Below are 12,031 nucleotides of genomic sequence, written 5' to 3'. Positions count from 1 at the left end.
ACTTCACCATTGAAGAAGCATCAGCACTCAAAGCCAGACCTGCGCCTCCGTGGGAATCAGGTGAGCGTGACATAATGGTAGTGGAAGTGGTTTACAAGCTCTTCCCTTAAACTAGCACCTTTGGGCAGTGGTGGAGCCATACTAGTTCAGACGAGGAATATCAAAAATTACCCCCACCAATCCCTGAGAGAGAGTAACCTTCCTGATAGACTGACAACTCAAGAATGGAGCTGAGGGCCCTACTTAAAGGCCAGTTAGCCATCATCCAACAACATGAAGAAGCATTGTTAACGGTGCAAACTTTGTCACATTTGCCTATGGCAAGGAGCGACACCGTGACAACTATCCTAGAGTGTAAATGTTCTCCTAAATACATGTGTGGGATGTATTGACCCACTCTGCTATACTATGCAGCCTCACTCTGCTATCTATGGTGCAAGAAACAGCAAAATGGCGGCAAACCCCTTTGTGCGCACCAAAACCTTCAAAACCGCATTTCAACACACAAAAAGATTGCTGCACAACCTGCCACCCATGGTGCATGTGTGGTGGAACAGAGCACATGATGCAGAAAAAGTGCCAGTGGACTCCATGATAAGTAAACATGGAGCACAGAGGGTGAAGCAGCGCTTTGCAAATGAAACTCCAAAAATGTGCCTGTAAATGACATTTATTTTGCTGCTAAAACTCCAAAATGCCTGTACATAACATCTCTCAACACTCAAAATCTTGCTTGGTGCTAAAATTCATTTAATCTAATGAAGCACTGTGAATTTACAATGTCCTAAAATGTGAAGAGCAAAACATTTTCTCAGCAAAACTGGATTGCCTGTGAATGACAGTTCCTGTCAAAAATCTGTGTGCAGCCACTGAGTGACAGCTCCTGTCAAATGGCTCTCCTGATTCAAATTTAAAGTTGCCTATAACTAAAGATCTACCCGTTTAGGAAATATAAAAGGATTGTTGCTGAAAGAAACACGGATCTCAGTTATTTTGATCTCACAGGTTAAGTCTAAAAATGTAATTTATCCATGTCATCTGATGCAACAAGTTTGTTTTAGGCTGGCAGGGCTTGCAAAAAGTTGAAAAACAGGTTTTCACCTAAGGGGAGGGCATTCCTCTCAGCGGATGTTCACTGACACAGGATAGTTGTGGGTTAGGACAGACTTTTGTCTACAGCCAAGTAATGAACAATGGCAGATTCTCCAGGCCAGGAAATGGAGGTGTGAAAAGATCGTAAACTGCTCCTTGAAGGAAATCCCAGAGGTCCCAAAGGTGGGGGCTGCTCCTTGACTCCAGTGACAGACAAAAGGATGACTGTTTGCTGCTAAGAATATATAATGAACATTTTGTTAGAGACTTATAACTCGCTATCAGAAGTGGTGAAAAATATAAAAAGGACAGATTTGTTAGTTTAATTTTTGGCTTTATCATTTCAAGATGTGGTGGAACTGTGTAACATATTCAGAATAGGAATGGCAATATATGTGCTTTGATGTGAACTGTATTTATGCCAGAATTGTTAAACTTTGCACACACATTCCTAGGGTAAACATGCATATTTGTGGAAATTTGGAGAAAGTTTGAAAAATGTGTTCATGGCGAAATGGACAAAATTCTGCAAAATGGTGAAACAAGGTCTCACAGCTGTGGGATCTTGAGGAACAGATACTCCATAAAATATGTAATCTTTATATGTGATTTTCATAGGGGTTATCAATGTATAAATATGTATTTAGGACAACATTTGATTTTTATACTAGTGGCTAAGGGAGGTTTCTAAGGATTGTAAAAACCAAACCATAAATTTGACATCATCTGCCTTTCAGCCAATCACCTGAATGCAAGGCGGAGATGAGGCTCTGATCCAATCCCAGTTCACAGGGGCAGTTTAGTTAAGCCGGCCCATCCACCCATTTTTGTGATGTCATTTGAAAGGATAAATAGAGACATCTGACAACACATAGAGACTCTCTCTTCTGATTCCAGCGAAGCACTTTGTTCCAGCATTCAACATCCAGCTTTAACTTCCTTCCAGATCCAGATGCCAAGGACCAGGCCAAGCAGTAGCTGAACCATTTTCAGCTAGGCCACAATCCTCAACTTATCCTTACAACCCAGTGCAGCCCTGTGGTGTAGTGAAGCATCCTGAAACTATCTGGCTTGCTACCATAAGGCTTGCCTGATGAACTTGCAATCCCGCTGATCTGAAATATCCAGAAACAAGAAAGGCAGATCCCGTGCAGTTCGAGTGACCGGCCTAGCTGATCCTGTCCCATGCCTGATGTGCTGTCTTTCCTTGATAGATCCGATCCATTGACCACGATCGTGACGGGCTGAGAATCTTAAATCCCAGTGGATTGTGAGTATTAATAGGACGCTAGAGAACTATTGTATACTTTGCCTTATCTTGTTCCACCTAACTCTCTGAACTATCCTTACTTTCTAACCAGTAACAGTGTCAAAATCTTTAGTGCTATCTAACCTGTCTATTTGCTAAAGCATCATTTTCATTTTCATAGTCATCTTTGTCTGTGAAACTCTCATCCAGAAATCTCACTGCGAGAGTGTGGACTGGTTCCGCCGGGGAAGGCGCTGGGGATCTGTTACTGAAGCCATGAATCAGTCTCAGAGCTTACTGTGTCCCGACTTGGTTGTTTAGGTTGCATGTTCTAGTCTTGAGTAAAAGCATAAGCCATATTTTCTGATTTGAAACTGAAGTTCTTGACCAAATTCATGTCTTTATTTCTTAAAAACACCTCTCTCTATTAAAAATCGCATTGGAAACGTTTGCCACGAATTTCCATTTAGCAAACGTTTTACACATGTGAATTGCCTTTAAATTATTCCCCACTTTGCCTTTGAGATTTCAAATGTTTTCTTTTGATTAAATCATTGCTTGTGATTGCTTGCATCTGTTCAAAGTGGCCCCCGTAGAATTTTATACTAATTTAAGCATTTTTGACCATATGTAGTGTTTTTGCTCAGCCATTCTGACAGTTGAAAAGTCAAATCCGTTTTTCTCTTTTGTTTAAGGAGGGAAGGTGGGGGTGATATTCTGTTGGATCTGTATTATTCCTGAGTACCTGCTCTCTCCTCACATCTATTTAAATTGTCTATTGGTCGGTTGAGGGGTGTTGCAGGCGGAACCTCTAATCATAGCGCCATCTGTTCCAAACCAACCCAAAAGTATTCTTTTCTGTGCTGCATTCATTTTGTGTTCATTACCTGATTCCCAGTGCATTAAAATATTTACCTTTGCAAACTAGCCTGATTCCTGGTTCAGTGTGACTGGGGGGGGGTCTCAGGTGAAGGGTGTGATATGAGTATTATATCATTCAGAATATTATACTTATAGATAAAAATAAATAAGGGTTTCACTTGCGCACTACATGCTGCGCGAGACTTGGGTGAGTGCCTGATTGAAATCACTTACACATGACTAGCCAACAAAACCTACAAAGAGGTGAGGGACATGTTGGCCATAGAGCAGTTCATAGCTTTGTTAACCCTTTACTTTCAAAGGGTAGTCTGGCAAATACATGAAAAGATCCTGGATGAGGCTATACAAACCGTTAATGCCGGTCAAAGTGCAAAGTATGCCAGAGAGACCAGTGAGTCACAGAATAAGACAAATTAACAAAAACCTGTGGGTCGAGTAAGAGAAGAGAGCCAAACTGTGAGAAGACTTGGGTGCCATAATGCTCCTCACACAGAGATTAAACCTAAGACACTGAGTCTACCAGAAGAGAGGAAACTGTGACGCTTGCCCCTTCCCAGGATCATAATTTTGTATGCATGTGGGAAACCTGGACCCTTAGAAAGATTCTGCCCTGAGATACGCAAGGAAGAACCAATGGAGATGAGGGTTCTCCATACAGGATACAGATCCTATTTGGAAGATGAAGAGTAAGCCGGGTGGAATGAGCAAGACCCAGCATCTGAATAATAGGTGGATATTTTCCAGGAAGAAAATATCCACGATTAGGGAGCTGAATCGGGACTCTGGGTAGTATGCACAATGGACAAAATTGACCAAATTCCACCTCACAGTGCTATTTTAAATACTTTCCCTGCAAAAGCTCACTTTGATTCTGGGAGTAAGAAAATATCCCTCAGAGCTGACCTAGTAACCATGGAGGAACTTAAGTCTAACACTATGATGCCCATAATATGTGTTAATGGAGATGCTGATGTATACCCCCAAGCAAACACTGATATAAATATTTGGGAAAAGTACTAACCATGGCCATGGTTGTCGTGCTGGGTGTCCCTGAAGAGGTACTTACTGGGATAGACTTCCATCTATTTGACTTCTGCCTTGAGAGGGTGAAACGGTCACAAAATCCTTATACTGGGTGGGGCATAAATCAGCTAGTTTACAGGGTGAGAAGAAGAATTTAGGAGAAAGGATTGAGGTGTGTAACACGAACAGTCATCTGGCCTTTTGGGGCTTAGGATCCTCTCTTAGCAGAAGGTCTTTGGGGCAAGTAGGAATACAAAGCCAGCCCTATCACTGAAGGCAGGATCAATTGAGAAGGCCTCATATCCTATGCCCCGCACTCCCTGGGTGGCAACAGTTTTTTTTTGCAGTCCACATCTAGCTCAAACTATACTTCAACTACAAAATGCTGGTAAGTCTTTCTCTTTTCCTTTCATACAAAAGTCATCCGAACCAGCAAACCATCAAACACATCATCCAGGGAATCCTGAGCTAGCAGCACACACTGTGAAAACCTGATCATCACACAGACCCATTAACATGACAGACAGTCAGGCCAAAGAAACAAAACAAGACGCCGCACCAATGCACACTAGCGCCGCCAGCACCGGCAAGCAGCAGAAAGAGAGTGAGCCACAGGAAAGTGTTGCAGTCTTACATGGCCGACCGTGGGGCTGTGCAGTGCTACCAAGAAGCACTGGGGAGTCCATGCAAGAACAAACAATCCCCCTAAATGACAAAGGAATGAAGCAGAAACAACACACTTGCTTCTCCATAAACTGTAACTGTGAATCATTACCAGGAGCACAAACCAGGGACACAAACTCAAACATTGCCCTTCCCAGGTCACCATTGTGGCGAAACCCCCTTTTTCTAAAATGTTTCTTATTCAAACCCTCTGAGGTGGGGAACACAGGGCCAGAATTGCCTAGGAAAGGAAGTGAATCCCCAGAAGTGGTGGGCTATAAAGTTGGACCACAAGAAGAAGAAAGTGTGAGTTATTCAGGTGAGGAAAGAGGAGGTGGAGGTGAACTGCCAAAAGATCATCTATAGGGAGGAAGAAGTGGTGGAGTGTGGAGGTGACTTTTAAGAAATGTGAGGTATTGGTTATTGAGTGTAAGTGGTACTACAGCGTGTTTGTGTGGCAATTGTGTGTAGTTAAAGGCAAGGAGTGACTGTGAAGTGTATGGATGGAGTGAAAGGAGGGTGTTTGAGTAGAAGTTGGGAGAAGCAAGGAGTAGTGTGGAGGAAGGAGTAGTAGTGTGTAGAGGGAAGAGTAGTGGGGAGGAGGGTGTAATACTGAGGAGAAGGGTGGAGTAATGTGTATAGGGAGTAGTTGTGGGGTTGAGGGGGCAGTCCAATCAGGAGGGTGTAGTGGTAAGCAGAAGTAGTAGTAGTGCATAGGAGGAAGTAGTAGGGTGGAGCCGAAGGGAGAAATAACTAAGGAGGAGGTAAGTTCTAGAAAGAGTGAGTGGCATCATGGGAACGGAAGAGAGGAAGGATGGAGAACAAGGTGAGTCGGGATTTAAGAGCAGAGTAGCAAAAAGCAGGAAATGATAAAGGGGAGGCAAGTATGACTGATTAAAACTCTGTGTCTTCAAGGCATAGTCCTTAGCCCATATTCCTTATTCCTTATTCCACTAACCACTGGATAAGATGGGGACAGTTAGAAACTCCTTGAGACAGCATAGACATGTGGCATTTATGGAATCATTGTGAGAACAAGTCAGTACTAACCTGGTGTTTAAGGACACCAGGGGTAGGGATGAGGTTTGTTACAAGATGAGAGAGGGAGCGGGGCAGCCGTAGGGCCCATTAGAGATTCAATAAAAACCCTTGTACCACCTCAGAAAGTTGGAGTGATTGATGTGTGCTATCTGTGACCATACATATGATTTACCCAAGTGGCTTCTCAAAGTAATTGTATATGTAATTTTACTTCATAGAACAGAGAACATTGTGAAGTGAGTTTGGCTACTGTGTATATTTAAAAGTGCCTTGTATGTATTCTGTACGTGTTTTTACATTTGTATTCAGTGATTCCTTGTAAAAATTGTATTTGGAATGGTACTTCACAGTAAAGGTTTCATTGTAATGCTAAAGTGTCTCTCATATATATTTCAAGGTATCTCGTACACATTTCATACATTGGTAAGCATGTAGTAATTGTAATTGTACATGATAGGAGAGGATACAGTGTGAAGCAAAATTTGCTGTTGTATATATTTGAGGATTTCTCATATGTATTTCGAAAAGCAAAAGAGGTGATGGCTGGAAGGTTGAGAATTAATCTTAACCTCTAGCATTGCTCTGGGCAACCCTCCAGACCATCGTACCTGCCTACCAAGCCATTACAAAAGGTGAATGACTAGATGCAAATCAGGCTCATTTGGTCTCATCAGTGAGGAGTAGCTTGGGTCTCTAGGCCTGGCAGGCAAGGGACCCAGGTCTGGTCATACCCATCCCACTCCGGGTGGCTATAGCAAAGCAATAGAGGTGATTTGCCTCTAATAAGGAGATCTTTTTATGGATGGTGAGATCAACAATTTGATGACTGTAAGGTAGATTTTGCCTTGTTAAGAGGGTGAATGCCTTCAATATTGTCTACTATGACACTGTGCTCTCCATGTATCCAAAACCCCAGATGCTAGTAGGAATTTGATGGTTTTCAAGAGGAGTTTGCCAGACACCACATCCACCTGAGTCTTTATCTTTGCAATTTGCTGCAGTATGCAGGATGCCAGAGGGGTAGTAGAGTTACTTTCTTGTTAAATTGGGAAAAAAGACTTAGGAATCTATAGAAAGGTCTGGGACGTAAAATGACATATAAAAGACAAGGCTTATTAGAGCATTCAACTAGCTGAACTCCAGTTCAAAATCATATAGGGCGTTGCACCCCATGCAAATGATGTGCTATTTACCCCAATCAATTGGACATTTTGCAGCTAGTGTAATAATCTCTCTCATTTGATAGGGCTGCCCACATTTGAGGAACATCTGATTGGAAATTAGATATCCCATGCCCTTTGAGGAGCAGCTGGGCGTTGATGCAATATGTGGTCCATATCATTTTGGGACTACACTGCACAAGACTGCATTATGCTATTCTTCTTAAGAACCTACAAGTTCCAGGAATCACTAGTGTCTCTGAACCCTAGGCTTTGAAGGGTTTGTATGTAAGAGGGCTTCTGAAGGAAGTGTAGCAATGTGGCAGAAGGGCTTCAAATTCTTAAACTGTGATGTAGTTTATTATTGAAAAGTCAACACTAATGTGTTCCCTGTTGATTTTGCTATATCCATAAACATGATTGAACAAAAAGAAAATTACCAAAAACTATTACTGTAATTCTCGTGCCAACCACTGGTGTGGCATGCATCCATTGAATGTACAAAGGTATCAGCCGCTTATCTGCTGGAACCAGAATTGTTGGTGAGACATTACTACAATTTCTATTTTCTGATGCAAGTGTCATGTCATTATGCCCCACCTATCACATCATCTCCCAAATTGTTGCTGTCAACATACCTTAGAAATGCAAATATCAAGAATGTGTTTTACGTGTGTGAACAACACATTTACCACCATCTTGTGATGGAAAACGTTTGGGGCAGGGGCAAGGGTTTCAGCACAGCAACGCGAGTCATTCTCGTATGATGTAGCTCCAGTGGTTACATGATGTGATGCCATCCCAACAGTGCGAGACTTCCCATGCTGTACACCATGATTTGTCTTTCTCTGCATGTTTTCCATAACTATGCTCCATATGGCCTTCCTCTCATCCTACTTCAACATCCATTGCAAGGATTTGGAGATAATACATGAGGCAAATCACTTCATCATTGGAGAACCTGCTACTCCTCTTACTTGAATAACTAAGTAGGCAAATGTACAAGTAAAAACAAGTAAGGCCCAAAAAACTGAAAATACCCTGAGACCAGGGTTCACAGTGCAACAAAGTCACCAGCTGCAAAAAGAATGACAAAAAATAACAAACATCCAACAATTCAGAACTATGTGATGTACGGCTAATACAACAAAGCAACAATGCCACCAGCACGGTTATATTGTGTCTCAGTCTAGCCTGCATAGCGCTTGAAAGTAATTGTGCCTGCATCATGAATGTTCTATGTTATATCTTCGCAGACAGGTGCTATGCTAATTTTATTCTGCAAAGATGTATGTGGGCACATTTTTCTACAAGTAGAATACACCCAGGATGACATGCCTGCTGAAATATTTTCCAGACTTTAGTTGGGGCAATATTGTCACACACATCTGTTAATGGGGTGAATTTTGGATGTGATTTTGAATGGCAGAAAATGCAATCTGCAAAACATTGGTGCACGTTAAAAAATGGTTTGTTATTGGCACAATTGAAAAAGAAAAACTTGATAAATGTTGAAACTTCAAAAAGGACAGAAGTACGAAGTTTGCAGAATTCCAGGGCCAGAAATAGCATTCTGTGCAACCGAATTGCTACTTGACTTTATTTCTAGACAGTATTCTTTGAGACATTGGTTATGCCTAATTAACAATTCCTGTTATCACTATCAGCCATAGTTATTTTCTCATTCAAGATTAACTTGGAATTTACAGATGTGTTCCTAGGATCCAGGAACACGTCCTGTAAACCCAACCTTTGAAGGGTACATAGAATATTACATAACCATGGTATTTTGCCAATAAAACCTTATTAATGCACCCAAAGTCTCTACCAAAGAAAACATGTTTGAACTGCCAAATGTGTCTAATATAGGGAACAGCCATTTCCAAATGGACACCCAAAAGCCTAGCCTTACCATGAGTAAACATGTCAACTCGCTTGCCTCATCCACGGCCAACACGGCTAAACTCATTGCCCTTAGTCGACAATTTCTCACTCCTCAGAACTGCATCAACCTAGCAAGAGCCCTTATTCTATCTAAGTTAGACTATTGTAAGAGACTTTTGCTAGGAACCCCCAAGAAAAATCTGGCCAAATTGCAATTATTGCAAAATAAAGCACTAAGGGGCACTAGGAATGACAAAAGGGACCACATATCACAGACTAGGAGAGAGGTACACTGGATGCCCGTACAAGCCAGAATACTACATAAAACACTTACCGCCACTCACAAATGCATCACCCTAAATGCTCCTACCTATCTGAACCAATGCCTCATTCTTAAAAGCTCAACTAGATCACTCAGATCAAGCTCTAGCACTCACTCATTCCCTGATTCAAGAACTCAAGGACAGGAGCTTACAGCTTCCTTGTAGCAGCTCCCAGAATCTGGAACTCACTCCCACAAACATAAACAACAAGCCTTCCCATAATCAGTTTAAAAAACTACAAAAAACCTGGCTACTCAACACATTCTAACCTGTTTACCCAAATGCATTAATTACTCTTGTTTACCACCATATGTTGTTGAAACACTTTAGTTCATACTACTGGTAATCTTTACTTGCTCTGTAACTGTCATGTCAATGTCTGTATTTTCTCCTGACATCTCTTCCTTTATAACCAGAAAGATTTACTGTAACCATGTAACCTATGCCGTGATACCTCCGGGTTTGGGCGTATTATCAAATGCAATAAATAACTAAAATAAATGAATAAAAGAGAAGATAAAAACAGATTTGATCATGAATGGATATTTTCTACATTTATGTAGCCCCAGAACATCTACGCATATTTAGCCTGAGCCACGGATTTAAAAGGATACATCCTAAGTAGTTGCATTATGTTTAATTTTATCAAATTATTTAGGGCTCTGATAATATCCCTGTTGCTTTGTACCATGCCAGCGGCTACTTTTTCTAGTGTGCTCCTGCCATGAACGAGGGTTTGCAAATCTGAGGCCCAGACAATCATAGTATTTGGTCATTACCAATGGCATATCTCATTGCATAATATCTGTAGGACATTTATTTTTTGCAGCTGCCAGCACATTTGATTTCTTGGTGTTTACCTTCAACCCTCTTGCCATCATGAAGAAACTATAGGCTGTGACCAGTTTCTTTAATACAGACGGAGTCCTGGCTATCAAGAGAGCACCGTCTGCATGTGAAATTACAGGAATTCCGCTATTCAAGGCTCCTGGAGTGTCTGAGGTGGCCCCTTTCAGGGCATCTACCAATGAATTGACATATAAATTAAAAGGCAGCGGAGCGAGAATGCAGCCCTGACAGACACTCTTACTAATCACAAAGGAATCTAACAGATTTGCCCCAAATCTAACAGGGTTAGATTTGGGGCAAATCTAACCCTAGCATTTGAGTTAGAATATAGTGCCATTAGGATGGGTAATACATCTTTGGGAGCCCCTCATTTCAATAATTATAACTTCAGGATCACCATGTTAACATTATCAAAAGTGGATACCAGATCCATAAAGGCTAAATACATTTAAGAAACACATCCGAGGATTTACTTCAAACAGAGCAAATATAAATTCAAACACTGCAATTCTGTTCCTATTTTTGCTCTAAAACCGTGTGTGCCAACCAGATTATGGGGTTCCTCTTCTAAGTGCAAGTATGTTACGTTTGAAAAAAGTTAAGCTGTCTGACTAAGTAGGGCTATTGGCCTTTAATGAGAGGGCTGGGATTTGACCCCTTTCTTAGGTATTGTTACAAGTATGCTGGAACCCCATTCCACTGGAATACTTTGATTTTCTAATATACAATTGAAAACATTGGTTAACCAAGGAAGCCATAAAGAAGGCATGACTTTGTACAGATCATTTGGAACCACTTTCTCTCTCAGCTTCTTTTATGCTAAATTAGATTTTCCCAAAGTTCAATTTATTTAACAAACAACCCTCTTAAGAAGTGTCAGTTGTGGGCAATTCAGCATGATACAATGAGGTATAAATTGAAACGCAGATATTTGGCATAATATCAGCTGGAGTATGTGGTATCCAGGAAGTTGTACTCATTATTTTCACCGCCACCTGCCAAAACCTGAACGAATCATTGTGCCTCAGTTATCCTATGCAATTTCCTGTTTCCTGTAACAAAGCACTTTCTTTATATTGCTTCCTACACATACTTCTTTTTTACTTATTCACTGAAGACTCCTTTAGTGCTGTAAGGAGCTAAGCTTTAGCTTGCTTACAATTACCATCAAGCCAACATTTACAAATGCAAGTTCCCGGATTTTTTGCTCTCTTCCAAAATTCAGCTCCAATATCAAGCATTCATGTTTAATGCCGGGAAAGGTTGAAAGGTCCTGAAATATTCAGATTTAAACTTTTATCAGTGTTATCCCAGTTGCTAGACAGGATTCTGTCATAGTTATTTAATGACCATTGGATGTGTCTACCATTATTAGGAACTGCTGTGCTGGATGACATTCGTGATGTGCTTACCTAGGAATCACTTTTTAGGCATATAGTCAGTATTAGTGAATTATGATCGCTGTCATATTTCTTATCAAATGCTGACATTTTTAATAGTGCCTGAATTGGTCATTGGAAATATAAAATAATCAATAATACTCTGTAAATGGCCAATTTCAAATGTGAATTGCTATGGGTAGTCTCCTGGCAATGGACCGGTCTGTGTCCCAGTTCTAAAAGGAAAGGATCTAAAAAAAGAACTGAGGAATCGTCAAATGAATGTTAATTCCTCGGTATGGTCCCGCTCAAGATCTAATCTATTCCCTAATTTTATATTAAAATCACCTGCGAATATTGTTAGAGCGTCATGGCTGAGACCAGACCACCCCTAGGAGAACCCATTGAACTTTTGACAGCTTTTATCTGAATTTGTATTTGTATTTTATTTATTGGTATAGCACACCGAGCCCTGAGGCAACTGGG

Source organism: Ambystoma mexicanum, chromosome 5p (assembly GCF_040938575.1).
Source record: "Ambystoma mexicanum isolate Mex_15411 chromosome 5p, UKY_AmexF1_1, whole genome shotgun sequence".
Taxonomy (NCBI): Eukaryota; Metazoa; Chordata; class Amphibia; order Caudata; family Ambystomatidae; genus Ambystoma; species Ambystoma mexicanum.
The sequence above is the reverse complement of the archived record's forward strand: the minus strand, read 5'-3'. Positions refer to the sequence as shown.